Consider the following 16890-nt stretch of genomic DNA (forward strand, 5'->3'; position numbering starts at 1 on the left):
AGGCGACCGATACCTCTTGAGAGACGCCCGATTATTCGACCCTCTGGGAAAAAGTAAGTAACTTTAGATGTTCTCAATAATTTTTCGTTTGATATGTTGAAAATTACAATGGAAACTAATAATTTATCTTAATCACTTGGGTAGGGGTTGGATTAAGGTCAGTGGGGGTGATCACAATCGCAAGGTCAACGGCATCCTTGGCCTTTTGTGCAGGCTACACTTCCCTGGCTTAGTGTAGTTCAGCGAAGAGCTACAGCCGGCCTACACGTGGGACCACTACATCACCGCCCTCGACGCCGCTGATCGTGATGGTAGGGTATTCCCCAACAAGGCGGAGCGGGTGAAGGGTGAGCTGTGGGTAAGTATTCCTCGCACTACATTGCTCAATACATCATATTCACTGGACATTCTTGAAGTAATGACTGTATACATCGCGTCTATATGCAGGACTTCTACAGATGCCAAGAGGGGTACGAGGCCAAGGCGGCCTCCATCTCTGAAGAAGCCACCAAGAAGCTCATGAAGGACATGCACTACGAGGCGCGCATCCAGGCCATCATCGACTACTATGCTCAACATAGAGGGATGAAGGTTAAAAAAGAAGAGGCAAGAACAATGAACCTGACCCGGGAACAATTCTTGAAGGTAAATATAGAACATTAATACTTACTTTTTATGAGATTAATTACGCTTAATTTTATTTTTTCATATGTCATACACTTGATGACGTAGGTGCCTCCGTACTGGTGTGCCCATCATACCCAGTGCTGGGAATACATGGTGGACAAGTGGTTGGAGCTCGGGTGGGTGGAGACGCACAACGCTTGCCGGGACCGGCGTTTGCTGATGCCACGTGCATCACACCATCAAGGCAGCCTGAGCCTCGACGAATACAGGGAAAAATGGGTACGTGAATTCATTTCTTTATTCTAACGCTCAATTCTGCATAATTTCTAATTATTTTGCATGTTAGCCACAGTCGTCGTCACATGATGGCCAGCCTTGCTCCCAGTTCAAGGCATGGGTTCTGTCCAAAAAGGGCAAGGCGACGGCAAACATCGACTTCAACCTAGAGGACCCGCCCGAGGCGTACAGCGATCCCACCATCCACAACCACGTCAGTGAGTACACAGCAATGGCAAGGCAGGTTCATGGGCCACAGTTCGATCCGAGCACCCAGGATCTTGATGGAGAAATCGTGATGAGGGTGGGAGGAGGCAAGAAGCATGGCTGGTACTGGATTGGCGACAGTACAATCGACACAGCCTCTACTCCCACTCTCTCCCAGATCCGAGCAAGGAGCACGAGCGTGAGCCCGGCGATACGCCCACGGCCAACCGCTACACAGTTCCAGATGGAGGCTCTCTAGGTTATTTCTGTTTTATTCACCGTTCGTTGATTGCTACGTACTTTAGCTTTGCATTGTAACATTGGGATGAAATGTTATAGGCCCGGGTGGAAGCAGAAACGAAGCAATAGGAGGAGATGGAGGCGAGGATGGAGGAGATGATTCAGCAGAGGGTGGCGGCCGAGCGGCAGAACATGGAGGAAGAACAACGGTGGACGATGCAGAGGATAGAGGAAGAAAATCGGTTGAGGATGGACCAAATGTTTCAATACATGCAGAATTTTGCATCGAGTATGGGCCAAACTTTGCCACCGCCACCGGTGCTATTCCCTCCACCTCAGCCACCCACAACTACTGTGAGTCACTTGACACCTTATACTGCAGATTGAATACTTTGACTTAGAGAACTTTAGATGTTAGCACAAAATGACTTAGAGAACTTTAGATGTTAGCACAAAATGACTTAGAGAACTTTAGATGGCAGGGGGGTTTTATAGAGGTTTATTAGCGAGATAAGCTAGGGTACGGAGGTGGCGTGCATGGCAGCAAAAGCATAGTACTAGTGGTAGAAGTGCCTGTATACACACATGATAGGATAGAAGCATGCATGGCTGCTGAGCAAGGAAGCTACTACTGCATAGGTGGATGTGGTGCCGGCCAGCCAAAAGCAAGTCTTTGCTTGTGTGCAGGAGATGCCGCAGAATTCTTCTCAGAATTCTAGCCAAAAGCCAAAAGCAAGTCTTCTCAGAATTCTAGCCACTTCATGTCTAAGATCCAGACCCACCCACCCACTCACCCTTTTTTCTGTAAGTTAGCATATTCAATCCAAAAGGCCATATATTACCTAAGACAGGTAAACTGCCAATATCAGAATTAAGGACAGATCAATAAAAAAACTGCACATGTCCTAACTGCTAAGAATTCACTACTATACCCCATCTTCCATAAAAGATTCAGGATCGCATATTTGCATCTAAGTTTAGTTTATATCTAGTTACAGAAGTTGCCTATTTTAAGGCTTTAGAGGAAACACTTTAGTTTACAAAGAAACTGTTGAACTAAATATAAGCAGCAAAGAAACAAATAAAGAAAAAACTCACCAGTAGCATCAGAACCCAGTGGTTCACAACAAGTCACAAGGAAGCTACTTGGATCCCTCCTTTTGCTACAGTTGTAAAGCTCAGCAAAGAAAAGCTTTTCCTTCGAACCCTCCTTGCTGGACCTTGCAGTGAAGTTAATATGTGTATACAAACGGCCTGACTCAGGCATCTGGACCACAGGCATGACATCCAACAGCTCAAACTTGATCTGGGCACAAGAAATTGATAAGAAGATAATGAATCACAAATTACCAAACCAATATATATAATAGTCATATGTTCTTCTGGTGAAAAAAAGTTAATAAAATGAGCAGCACACCTTTTTCCTTCTGTTGTAATGTGCCAAGGCACCCTTTCCTAATCTCTTCGATTTCTCAAGAATAACATCTGGACGTGCAGTGAGAAGGTACTGATATTTTTTGTGAGGATTGATTTTCCTGCACCAACAACAATGTCAAATTGAAACACAAACAAAATAGACAGATAAACAATCCATGGCGCAAACGTTGCCTTGCTTACTCGGCACTATTTATGGCATTACTAGTCGCACACAGGCACTGTAACTAGCTATTTTCCCAGCTTAAAACACAATTTCCCATGTTAATCTCTTCTCTTTTGTGCAGAATCAATCGGCGGCATCAAATAATCAGCCTCAAGACCCGGATTTGTCGCAGTGGTTCCAAGGGCCTCCGCGGTGATTGCATTTGCATTTGTGGCTTATTGTGACATAGTTGTGACTTGTGATGATGGTTTATTATGCCTGTGATGATGGTTTATTGTGAATTGTGATGATGGTTTATTGTGAATTGTGATGATGGTTTATTATGCCTGTAATATACAATTATGCCAGTGACATATAATTATGCCTGTGATGATGCTTTATTGTGAATTGTGATGGGTTATTGTGAATTGAGAGGGGTCCGTTATACGTGACAGATTAGTAAAAATGGGGGGGTATTGGTCGCTTTGCCGAGTGTAACACTCGGCAAAGAGAGGCGTTACCGAGTGTCAAGCCAAAACACTCGGCGAAAAGACCAATTTCTGTTATTCTGGGAACCTTCTTTGCCGAGTGTTTTGTCTTTGCCGAGTGTATTCTAATGGACACTCGGCAAAGTGACCATAAAATCTGCCCGTTGCGCGCTTGTTTACCAGAATGTATTGGTCTTGACACTCGGCAAAGTGTGTAAACTTTGCCGAGTGCTTTGGTCTTGACACTCGACAAACTTTAGAAACTTTACCGAGTGTTTTGGAATTGACACTCGGCAAAGTTTAGAAACTTTGCCGAGTGTTTTGTGCTTGACACTCAGCAAACTTTATAAACGTTACCGAGTGTTTTGTAATTGACACTCGGCAAAGTTTAGAAACTTTGTCGAGTGTTTTGGCCTTGACACTCGGTAAACTTGAGAAACTTTGTCGAGTGTTTTTCCGTCGTGCACTCTGCAAAATCACCGTCACCGTGCCATCCCGTTAGCATTTTTTTGCCGAGAGTTTATTTTTGCCGAGTGTTTATTTACACTTGGCAAACCATTTGCTGAGTGCGCGATAATAAACACTCGGCAAACTACTGTTTGCCGACATTGTTGATGTCGTGTGTTATATGTCGAGTGTTACACTTGGCAAAGCAGTTGCCGAGTGTTTTTGGGTCTTTGCCGAGTGCTCCTGGCACTCGGCAAAGCTACTGTATCCCGTAGTGAGAATAGTTGTTGCACCATTCTAACTTGCCTTGAGCCAGCCGAAATTAGCCATTTAAACAAAGAAATAAAATATAAGTCATTTCACACGTCACGCCTAAAAGAAATCCTTCCCATATATAGTTGTTATGAGATATGCTAACACAACAGCATTGTTGGCAGTATCAAAATTCCTGTGTGTTGAAACATTTGCGCTAACCGCTCATATCAGCATCTTCGACTCAGTCAAGACTCAAGATCACAAGTCCCAATTTCAACACCAGAATCTTTCAGGAAATCTACTCTAGTATGATCTGTAGCTTGTACCAAAGGCAGCGCCTACCTGTAAGGCTGTAATGACCCCTAACAACCTCGCTAACAATCCCAAGAGCAGAAGAGCTATTAGTAGCTAGAGTATTAGTGTATGAGCATACTATGTAGCTAGGCGTACAGTTAGATAACTCTTAACACCCAACATCCGACAAGTGGATTAAGAACCAAAGTGGTGATTAAGTAAGCGAAAAGCAGTACGGACCGAGAGAGCGTATCCAACCGCACTATCGATCGCTTAATTCATGGGTGAAAGTGATTAATAATTGCTAATACTGATGGGTCTAGTCTAATAGCGATATTTCTGCTGCAGATGCTGCTGCTACGCACATGGACGGAGACAAGAGCATGCTGGAGCCTGGTCTGGCCGGCGGCTTTGCGGTGGTGTACGACCAACTGTCCTTGCCATATGGCACCTTTCCTGCTGCTAAGAGAAAGGAAATGGTTCTCTTTTAGCCAAGTTGCTCTCATTATGCACTGAACATTGAACTATGCTGTCCTCCTTTTGATAGGGTTCCAGCTCCAGTTCCACATCAAATTTAGTTTAGAATTTAAAAGCTAGAATAAAGTAGCTTAACTCTCATTGTTTAGCTTGAACTATAGAAACAACATAAGACTTGCCCAACGAAGCGATTTTTTAATAGATATATTGATATATCCAACTCACTATTTAACAAACTTGAACTTACATTATAAATTTTAACAAACTTAAAATTAAACTTGTGTTCAAAATATTTGAATTCAAGTAACTTTCAGTTTGAAATGTAAAACTTCAAAGGCATTCACTTGACAAGACGGAGGGGCCATTGAAAAGTTTAGAATTTGAGGGCCTGTTCGAAACGTAGGAGTTTCACATGAATCAATGTAATTTCATAGGAAAACATAGAAACAGAAAAATTTTACCGCGTTACAAACTGGCCCTGAAATGAGATACAAGGAAAAATCAAAACATGCAAGGCGTCATGGTGCAGGGCACAAACCACAAAGGGAGCGAAGCGAGTGTTGGGCACATAAATGAATAACTTGTCAGTGTACATATGTCCCACATGTCTGCTCAATTAAAATGACACATGGGTCCCCTTTTTTAGTCTTCATCATCAACCTTTTGCTTGCGCAGATAGGGAATCTTTTGGCAATTATTCTTAGCTCCCAAAACCATTGCAACCATAGATCAAGATCATGATGATCCGGCACCTTAGAAGCTAACACGGACGGATGGCCGTGCATAATGCATTGCCTTTTGGAGGCAACGCAAAGCATTTCGCTTGTCATATATATAGTTTAGTTAGAGATCAGTATATAGCCACAATTTTGGGTTGTTAATTAAAGGAATTCATCCATTCTGTTACCTTTGTTAGCTAGGTTTCTTATACCAAAGTGCAAACGATAATCGGTATTCAATTGCTGAGCTCTAGTCACACTAGGCAAGATCAGGGTTAGGTTTAGGCTGGACTGATCGTGGTCATTATTAAAAAAACCCGACCATTCTCAGTCACACCCAAACTACTAGCAGTGGTAAAGAAATAGAAATGCATAATGGAATACAAGACGAATTAGGGCTTGTTGGATCCATTAGCACTAAAATTAGCTAGCTAATAGCTAAGAACTGCTATTTTTTAGCAGGAGGGGCTATTTGGATCCACCTGCTATAATAGGTGGTTGGATAATGAGTTGAAGGTGTATATGAACTATTAGCACCTATTATTAACTTCAAACTTGCTAATGGAACTAGTTAACAACCCCTCAGCTAATAATTAGCAGTTTTATTAGCAGATCTGGATGTACTAGTACTAATTTTAGCTGGTCATAGTGCTAATATATCCGAATAGGCCCTGGTGTGCTTTTTCTGTACTTTCAGGAAACAATTCACAATTTTAAGCAAATAACAATGTTCAACACTGCAAGATAAATCTCTTGCACCGAAAGCAGCAAGTACAACCAACCCAGCCAGCATACCTACAGCTACAGCATATATGGGAAACAAATAAATTGATTGTTAATTAAGCAAGTGAACAAAGCTTTGAGATCTATCAAATCCAGCTAGCTTTTGGTCTTAACCGAAAGCAGTGCCTGTATTTTATACCTTCAACTTGCACATCGATGCATTGTACTAGACCTTAAACATTGACAGATTTAGCATGACAGCAATTAGTAGTTAAGTTCTGGTTTTGTGCTTCGGCCTTTTGCAAGGAACACAGAGCTTGTTTTGTTTCAATACACATTTCTGTCTTGGAGGTTGAGTAGAATATATCTGTGACCGTAATCGAAGGAAAGGAATATATTACCGTGCATTGCATGGGACACGTACACAGGAATGGGTCAATGGTGCTGCCTTGCTGCCGCCCTGTTAGCTGGTGAACAGCTAGCACGACGCCTGTCTGCAAAATGGACGGCATGCATTTCCGTGATGAGCCCCTTGACGCTGTCTCATCAGCTCCCCGTGCAGTGCCTCCCCCTGTCCCCCATGCATGCGCCATATGCGTACGTGATGCGGCGGTCAAGCAGCGCGGCTAGCGGATGGCGGCAAACTCGTCAAGCATGAAGAGAGATGCGTCGCTGGTCCTGTCGATCACCTGTGGTGTCCGGCACGAAGAGAGCGGGTTTTTAGTTCCCCCGTTTTCTCTTTTGTATGTAATTCAAGGTTCATACGGATAGTTTTAATTTCGAATCGTGGCTGGCGACAACTAACCAACATCTGGCGGGGCCAGCATGCCATACACCCAGATGTAGCATGCCGCACGGTCGCATAAATTTTTTTTCCGTGATTCCCAGGCCGCTTCTCCCACCCACGACTCTTCTCCCTGCAGTGTTTCAACGTGGAAGCGGAAGTGGAATCGGCAGGCGGTGCACTGGGGAAAATCCCTCCCCCCAATTCACTCGGCCCTCTCGCCCCTCCTCTCGCTGGCCCTCGCCCTTCTACTCCCTCGAGAGGCATTGGCGCCGCCGCCGGGTTTCTCCTCCACACGCACGGCCACCGTACCCACTGTTGGCACCACAGAGCTCCAAGATCTGCCGCAGCAGCCGAGCTCCTTTCCCCCACACACGGCGGTTGGACTCCTCCCCACCCACGCCCAACTCCGCGCTTCAAGCTCTGTCACCGATTTCACTCTGTTCGAGCTCTACCGCTGGTCTCGTCCTCCTTGCGCACGGCAGCTAGGCTCATCCTTCCCACGTGTAGCTTGGCTCCTCCTCACGCACCGTTAGCTATGTGCTTTAGGCTCTTCCTCTTCCCAACTACACAGGCGAGGCCCCAATGTCTGTCTCCCTCCTCACGCGAGACCTCCCAGCCCGACCCGCCCTAACCCACTTACCCCAAATGGTACACTTCGACTCCTTTCGCTTCTTAGTGAGCTAGCTGTTGAAGAAACGAGCTTTTGAATCGAAGCGTCGACAACTTAAGTTGTCCTAAAAAGGGCCTAAAGGTTAGTGGTCATTCTATATCTGGTCGTTCTCGCTACTTCATTTTGACGCTTTGCCCAGACGAATCATGAACGATCGGCAAAACTGGGGCAGCTGTATATATAACGTTTGATGGTTGGATTGGATGTCTAAGCTGTCGGGTATGGCTTCTTTCTGAATTCCAACAATCCAATCTAATGATCTTATTTGAGTCATTCTAATCCATTCTCACTAGCGGAACCAGGGGCCTAGCAGGGCCGTGTGCCCCCCCCCCCCCCCCCCCCCCCCCCCAATACAGTAGAAAATTTATTAATACCTCTATAAATATTTTAATTTACAATATAATAAGATAATAAGACACTAATTTACCTATTTTTTGTCATAATATTACGATATTTTATGAATACTAACTACATATGTAAAACGTTAAAAAAATTGATGAGACATAACGATGATATGGTAATTTAGGTATGAGCGTGTGTTGTATTTATTTTTAAAAAATAGTATGAACGATGTTAAAAAAGCAATTTTCTGTAGCAATTAGGAGATTGGGAGGAGGGGCGCCGTATGTTGTGATGATCCCATACACCCGTACGTGCCTTTTGAATAATTAAACTGATGAGTCTAGCCCGTACGTGTCTTTGGAATTATAAATAATGTGAGGCTGTCGACCGATTGGCTAAGACGTGGACTCCGTAGAACTGGGCGCGATTTTAAATTTTAGACTCAGCACGGCCAGATAGTGTACGTATTTGGCCGAATAATATACGTACTTAGTACAACTTTGGATTTGTGATGCGGAGGAAGGATGGCCGGATAGTGTATGTATTTGGTCGGATAGTATACGTATTTGGTATAATTTTTTTGTAGTCTTTGAGACCGAATAGTATATGTTTTTAGCATCACTAGGTAGATGATTACTTTAGAATTTTTTTTGGGTGTAGAGATTTAAAGATTTCGTCATGTTTGAGTGGTCCCCTTAATCAAAATTGTGGGTTCCGTCACTGTCTATTCTTGTTGCCTGTTTCTCGCTTGGTTTGGTCATTCGGATCTTTTTTTTTAGGAAACTGGCCATTTGGATCTAGTAATAGCCTCGTATGGTATGCGCCTAGCAAGTTTTTGGTCGCTGAAATGCAATTTGTGCGGTGTTTTGTCAGTTTAAATCACTTCCTTTAGACCGTGACAATCTTGGACAAGATGCTTCGGAATGAGCAGGAGTACAGGCAAATCTAAGCACCTCATGCCCTCCTGCTATCTGCGCCCACTCCAAGAGCAACATTCTAACAGCTATCAACTCTCTATGCAGCTCGCCGACCTTCTCCTCGAACGCCGCCACCGTGTCCTCCAGCTCGTCGCATCTCCTCCTCGCCTCTGCTACGATGGTCTCCGGGCAGCGGCGGCCACGCCCGCTGGCCACGGCACATCTCACCGCCCGGCTGGCGGCCGCCGCGGCGTCGAGCTCGGCCATGCACGGGACGCCCTCCTTCCTCCGCCGGTCGTACTCCTCCCTGACGTGCCTCTGCACGTCCTGGAGCGCACACTCCCACTGCGCCGCGGCCTTGCCGCCGCTGCCGGCGAGGCCACACACGCTGCGGCGCGGCCGGAACGCCAGCGCCGTGCCCAGCGCCCCGACGGCGAGCAGCGCCAGCGCGCGAGCGCCGGACACCGCCTCTTCGTCGGACCAGCAGTGGTGTGCGCCGGTGGCCGCGGTCTGCTGCTGCCTGGTGGTGCGCAGCAGCGCCCTCTCGCCGAGCCTGCGGAGGTTGGAGCCGCACTTGGCGAGCTCGGCTCCGCACCGCCGCTCCACGGCCTCGCACTCCGCGAACGCCGCCGCGGCGCGGCGAGCGGCGGCCGCCCCCTCGCCGCCGTGTCCGTGGCCGCCTTCGAGCCAGTGCAGCGCCGTGCGCGTGGCGGCGACGTAGCCCCTGAGCGTGTCCAGGCGGTCGCGGAGCCCGGCGCACGCGTCGAGCAGCTCCGCGGTGTCGTCGACGAGCTCGTCGATGGTCCTCCTGTCGATGCAGCTGGCGGCGCCGCCGCTCGCTATGCCCGACACGACGAGGCGCCTCTGCGCGGCGACGGCGAGGCTGAGCGCGCGGTCGAGCCATGCGGCGCTGGTGCAGGGTGCGAGCGGGTCGGCGCGGAGCTCGTCCAGCTCAGTGGCGAGCCAGCGGTCGTAGGCCGATCGGACCGGCGGCCACGGGGCCACCGCCGGCGAGGGCGCGAGCCGCGTGGATAGGCGCGAGGAGAACGAGCGAAGGAGCGTGGACGGCTTCTTCATGGTGCGCTCTGCCTTTGTTGGGTGATGTGTGCTCCTGTGGGAGAGCTGCTCACGCCTTTTTATATAACACTGTAGATGTGTGCTTGTTGTGAGTTAGTAGAGTCGTAAACGATTGGGGCGCGTAGCACATTTGTCTTTTTTAATTAATCATCAAAGGCTTTCATGCTTCGGTTCCTCCAACAGTATGATATTATTATTCATGCTCTTGGCGGCAGTTATACTTTAATGGTCGTATGGTTTGTAACCTATTGCTTGGGCTATCTACTTGTCAAAAAGGGGTCCCCAACAATCAAGCTGGCTCCAAGCTACTTGGTGCCAACTCATCAGCATGGCCCCACATGTAAGAATTTTTTATTTTGTACCTTCTCTCTTATCTATATATGAGGTCTACAGTCAATACTTATCTTTTACAACACCTCCAATAATAAGAGTCAGTTATCAACTCTTAGATGTTATATGTTTGTCCTACGGTGTTTTTATTCATATATTCTCTCTCTTGTCAAAACAGAGATAGATGAGTTATATGTATCATGCATTGAGACACCCACAGAGCTTAACTTTTCTCTTTACCACTAGATCAAAGGCTTTTGTCCTCTTTTTCTCCTCCATGTGCCATCTAATACTAGCTTAGAGTTGGTCATTGGAGGTTCCCTTACTCTCCATCCTCCCAACATCCCATGCCTTCCTCACCTCACTATCCAAATTCACCGCTCGCTAAACGTTGATCCTTCAAGCATGGAAGATGTGATGGGTGGAGCAGCACCCAGTTAGGGCTTGTTTGGTTTGGTGGAGACTAGAGAAGATTGAAAGGTATTGAAGGGGATTTTTATTCCATACAAGTAAAAATCTCCCTCAGTCCCTTTCAATCATCTCCAATCCACTTGATTGGGGATTAACCGAACAAGCCACCATGGAGAATCCGATGAGGCACTCCACCGGGTAGATTGATGTTAGCTCACGCTTGCCGCTAGCTCCAATCCACTTGATAGGCATGGTTTTCAGAGGTTCTGGACAAAGACGGTGGTGTTTAGAAAATGCATGTTACTGTGAGGTCCTGATTGCTTGCATTTGGGAGCTTCTTGATGCAGGCACCACTCATCAAGCCGGCTGTTTTTTAATCAGTTTCCAATGGCAGTGAGCACAAGCTGATGTACGTATATATGACACGATCGATTGTTGGTTTTAAATGAAGCGAAAAATCTACATATGTGTGAACAGGATCCACTGTCGTTCAAAAGTGGCTCATGTTCTTTAGCTCTCTTTTTTTTAATGAGCGGCTTAGATCACACCAATTTCAAACACTTCAACTCAAATTGCCATTATCCAACTAATCATCTGTGCCCATACACACACTAATATTTAGATAGAGTTCGGGGTTTTTTCTTTGTTTTCCTTTTTTCCATTAGCCACCTGTGTCGCATGCCGATACGGAAACGAGCATGCTGGGGCTTTTGGGTCCTTTTATGGTACCCGTGTGCAGCGTGCTGCCTGATCAGATTTTTTTTATGGCAAGGTTGTTTTTCATCGTAATTTCGTAGTGACTAGTGTGTTTCCTAAAAACTGATAGGAACTAATGGAATTTCCATGTGAGTTACACACAATAGACAGTGAAATTAATTTTTCCTATATCAGGTTTCCATACTCAAAACAATCTTATAAATGTCTATCGGATTTATGAAAATTGAAAGTTCAATTCATAATCTTTTTCTATTGGTTTCTGGATAACCACCCGAAAAGATCCACACCAAAAAGTGTATTATTTCAGTTTTCAGTAGTGACAGATATCAATTCATACAATTTTCTTCCTTTGTCCTCATAAGCACACCATCAAAGAAACAGAAATATCTGCATGCGACCCTTACTCCCCATCTCTACTTGAATATCTTCATTGTTTAACCTAGTGTTTCAGTGTTGACCCTTGTTCCCTCCACCGAAACAACAACAGCATATGGGGGACACCTCATGTCCTCGTCACCCCATAATTAAACTAAAACAAACGCAACCCTAATCAACGTGAAACATACTTAACACCGCACAATTAACCTAAAGGCATTTCCACCTTACTTTATTCGACACTAACCACTAATAATTAACACTAACCACAATTCTGCCATAATGGAGCTAACAACACCACTGCACTTAGCTAGGTACGCATGGTTTTTATTTTATTTTGCTTGAGTACACCGCCTTTTCAACACCGCCCTATGGTCATGTGCTTGACAATGGGAGAATCGCACCGTGGCGGCAGGATCGCGACCGCGCTAGATTCTTGGGTGCCCCTTGGTCTCCTGGTGCAAGGCCAAGATCAACTCCAGCCACATTTGTTTAGGCCCCATCCTGCCCCAGATTGCATCAACAAAGATGTCATTAATGTAATGTGTGATTGCATTGTGATGGTTGTGCATTTGTGATGAATTTGTAGGTACATGATACTTCGAGTGGGCGACGAAGTGAACACGTATGTCCCTAAGAATTGCATCATTTAGAAATGGAGGTGTTAATTATATATGCAGCTCTTCTTGGTTGGGTCTCCAGAAGAATCCAGCATGAACAGCAAAGTGGCACAGCTGTAGGTTTCTCATCTGACTGGAATTGATGTGGCTTCAAGTTCCAGTGTTGTTGAGAACGAGCGCGTAGCTCAGTGGCTAGCTTCTCTGGTGTGAGAGCTGCCCGAGGATCGCAACTCTGGTGTCTCTCCGGGGTGCGTCCCCAAATAAATTTCGTTGCCTCCGCGTGGTGCTACAATGGGATCATGATGTACTCGTCGCCGACGCGACCTTCTAGGTCTGAGTGTGAGTAGCGTGCGTGTGTTGAGTGGGCGTGCGTGTGTACGAACACATACTACAGCTGTACCCAGAGGAAAGGCAACCAAAAAAAAAAATGGTTCCAGTGTTGTTGCGTCAGTTACATCTATCCAAGTGGATGCCTGTTCAATCAAGTTAGTTATATATACTCGTTGCACAGCTCAAGTTGTGCATTGAAAATTCATTTGGTGAACTATTGATGTATTGTATTCTGCCAAGGCTCTCAGCATGCAGTTTGTTTTGTTTGTTTTTTTAAGAAGGGAAGTTCAATTATTTGAAGAAGAATTTGGATGCTTCAAGAAAATAATGGGATCTGTTTTAATAATTCAAGGTGGCAGATTCCTAAAAAATCAGTGGCTAAATTTCTGTGCAAGTGTTTGTCTGCCCATACGGCCAAATGGACCCTTTTCTTTCATCAAACAAAACAGTTGCATGTCATTCTGGCTTGCCTTAAAACAATGTTGGCTAATTAAGGTTTTTAATGTGTGTTTTTTTTTTAAAAAAAAAAACTCGGTTCACAACCCAACTAAAATAGTTACTTTTAGTGAACATTCGAATAAAGAGATCATTTTTCATATCCAAATTGATGAAAAAAATTGGTAACCTAAGTTCATGATATCTACTACCTGTATCGTCTACTCACTCGAGAGTATATAAGAACATAAGAGCCAACTTCCAATACAAGTTACACAACTTCTCTTATAGCAGAATTCTACCCAAAAATCCGTGATTGCCAGAGTATTCCTTCAAATTAAACCCTGACGTGCCAAAGGCAGCCTACCAGTAATGACCCCTAACAGCACTAACAATCCCAAGACCTATAAAAAATATTTGCACCATTGTTCTTCCAGCACCCAGCAGTCAATACTTGGACATGGAACCAAAACTAGATAAAAACTTGGCATCCAACATCCGACCACTGGATCGATCAAGAATAAAAGCAGTGAGTGATCAAACTAGCAAACCAGAGCTGAGAGTATCCAGCAACCGCACTAAGAACATGTAATTGAGTACTAGTGAGCAAATCTAACAGCGAGATTTCTGCAGATGCTGCTGCTGAAGCACATGGAGATACGCATGCATATGATGGCTGCTTCGTGGGGGTGTACGACCAACTGTCCTTGCCAACTTTGCTTCTGTCGGCACCTTTGTTTATCTCTAGATGCATTGAACTAGTATATTATGTGTAATAGTGGTTTATCAGTCTATGCAATCAGGAACTAGAAAGGCTTCCGGAGAAAAATACCGAGGATTTTCATTGAAATCCTGCCCTAACCATTTTTTGCAGCAAATAAATCCAAAAGGAGAAAATTTGCCATTTTCAGATTTACTTATATATTGGATAGCTTTCAGTTTGGAAACTAACAATTCCAATTTGAGCCCAAAACTCAATAAAACAAAACTTGCCCAGAACTGGATAAATTTTAAGCTCTAGACATGTATAGCTAGTTCAATTAGAAGATATGGATTTTAGCTATACATATACAGTAATGGTATCTGGCATACGTAGCCCCACATGTCTTCTCAACTAAACTATCACATTGGTCCCTTTTGTCAGTCTCTCCCTCATCAACCTTCGATGCAAAGCAGGGGAATCATATTATTCTTGACTTTTCAAGACCATTGAAGCTACAATTTGGCCATGTGCCACGCATTAGGATCGATGGTTTGATAAAGATTATACGACGTAGATCAAGATCGAATGATCGATCTATTTGATGATTCTGAACCATACAGTTCATCATGATTGAATAAAAAAATTGTGCATGCCTCAACTGCTATGCATTGGCTTTTGGAGGCAAACACGTAGCATTTTGCTCAACTTAGTTTAGCTATTGCACCTTGGTTTATTTACTTGTTTAAGACTGAAAGTTACTGTCCATAAAAAAGTAGCCAAAGTCTTGGGCCCAAGGGAATCATGGCATTATTTTGTTTACTTTTTTAGGCTGTTTCTATCCAAAGTGCCTTGAGGAATCACTAATCAATACTCTTTGTCCTATAAATATACAAGGCTTATTTCATTTCATGGGACAAACTTTGACTAATAATTATTCTAATAATACATAACTTTTATATAAAAAAAATTGTTATTACCATACTATAATCAAAATAATTATTTATGATTGTAATTTTGTACCATATAATTAAAATATTAACAGCATATTAATGGTGAAAGCAATTATCCTAACGAAACAAATATGCCATGTAAAAAATAGGGAGGGGTATTGGGGGCGGTTGGCGGTACTAAGCAATAATATTATTATTTTCTTAAAAAATCCCAATTATTCCAAAATATGCACCGTAACAAGCAATAATTATATAGAATGGAGAAATGCTAATCAGAGGGGAAAAAGAAATAGAAACGGTTTACGCCCTGTTCGCTCGGGCTTGTTTGGCTTATAAGCCGTACTTTTTCAGCCAACGAACAATATTTTTCTCTCACAACAAATCAACCAACAGTACTTTCAGCCATGACTTATCAGCCAAACAAACTCAAACGAACAGGGCGTTAGTACTTTGGGAAATATTCACCATATATCAAAATATGAAACGCCAAAGGTTAAATACCAGTATAAAGTATCTTTAAAAAAAGTTTTGGAAAAGTGTAAAAAGGCCGGTACTTCAGATCTTCAAGCAGCCCAGCCATACGTACAGGATGGTAGACATGCATATAGTTGATTAAGCCACCGAATAAAGTGCCAAGATCGATCAAATCAAGCTACTGAAAGTATTTTATGCCGTCAACTTGCAAACTGATGCATTGTACGAGTCCTTAAGTATATTGACAGATTAAGCATGGCAGCAATTAGTTTAATTAGGTCATGTTCTGTTGTGCACATGTGCTGCTCTATAATGTTGTACAACTAATCTAGCCATGTAGAGGGGCACTGATGAGCGGTTATGCGTGCTTTGGCATTTTGCAGGGAACACAAAGCACTTTTTTTCTGATGAATTTTGCAGGGAACACAAAGCACTTTTGTTCTGACGAATTTTGTTGCTGTCGCTGGCTTCACGTTTCAACTAACCCTAAAACGTGAAGCCAGTGATGCTTTGTCTTTGTGTGCAGGTTCTTCTAACCCCAGCTCGGCCATGTTTGAACTGAACAATGCAGAAGGGCATCCATGTCGACAAGGCGAAGCACTAGATCATACTATGTTGCTCCAGGGCAGAAAATCAGTTCCAGTGATATTTTCCTTCTTCTATAAAAAAAAGAAAAAAAAACTGCAGTGAAACGTCAAATTCTTTTACATTCTACTACTCCTGCTCTCAGTTTTATTTCCTCTTGAACTGCATTTTTCTTTTTCGCAAAATTTTCACAAACTGATTTTTTAGCGCATTTTCGTCTCCGAGATTGGCTAGAATCTGCGGCCATAAACACCGGGAAAGAATATTACCATGCTGCGACGCAGAGCACAGGGGAATGAGATGCTGCCCTGCTTGCCTCCCGGCGCCGGCGAGCCGTCACGACGCATGTCCGCGAATTGGACGGCAACTCCGCGAATTGGACGGCAACTCCGTCAGCCGCGTGGACCCTGTGCCTCCCATGTGACGCAGCTGGTGGACGACGGTGGCGGCAACTGCGGCGTGCGTGACGCCATGCCAAGCCAAGCATGGCGAAATAGGCTCCTGATTGCTTCATGTCGTGTGCCCCTGCTGCGTTCCTCCAGTGTCTACGTTGATGGACGACGACCACAGACCCAGGCCAACCCATCTTTTTCAACTCTTGGATGCAGGGAAAACAAATGCATCTCAAAAAAAAAACCCTCCAAATACACAACTCATGGAGCTACTGGATACAGCTTTGCTGTCTTTCATACATGATACGATATACCAGGCAATAGCTGTCTCACATCTGTATGATGTAACAGTGAACTTCGAAATAGAGGTACGACAAACTTCATGACAAGGGTGCAATCAAGCAAACACCCGTTTCTGAGGCTCAAAAGATGTACAGTGCCGT

General features: G+C 44.5%; 1 long non-coding RNA gene across 1 annotated transcript; it reads left to right on the plus strand.

Annotated features, from left to right (window-relative positions):
• The first annotated feature begins 770 nt into the window (after positions 1-770).
• Positions 771-1543, plus strand: LOC136482075 (uncharacterized). The gene is made up of 3 exons (XR_010764949.1): positions 771-906; positions 980-1369; positions 1450-1543. It is a non-coding gene; the product is annotated as an uncharacterized lncRNA (long non-coding RNA).
• The last annotated feature ends 15347 nt before the right edge of the window (positions 1544-16890 follow it).

This window comes from Miscanthus floridulus, chromosome 9 (genome assembly GCF_019320115.1).
Source record: "Miscanthus floridulus cultivar M001 chromosome 9, ASM1932011v1, whole genome shotgun sequence".
Classification (NCBI taxonomy): Eukaryota; Viridiplantae; Streptophyta; class Magnoliopsida; order Poales; family Poaceae; genus Miscanthus; species Miscanthus floridulus.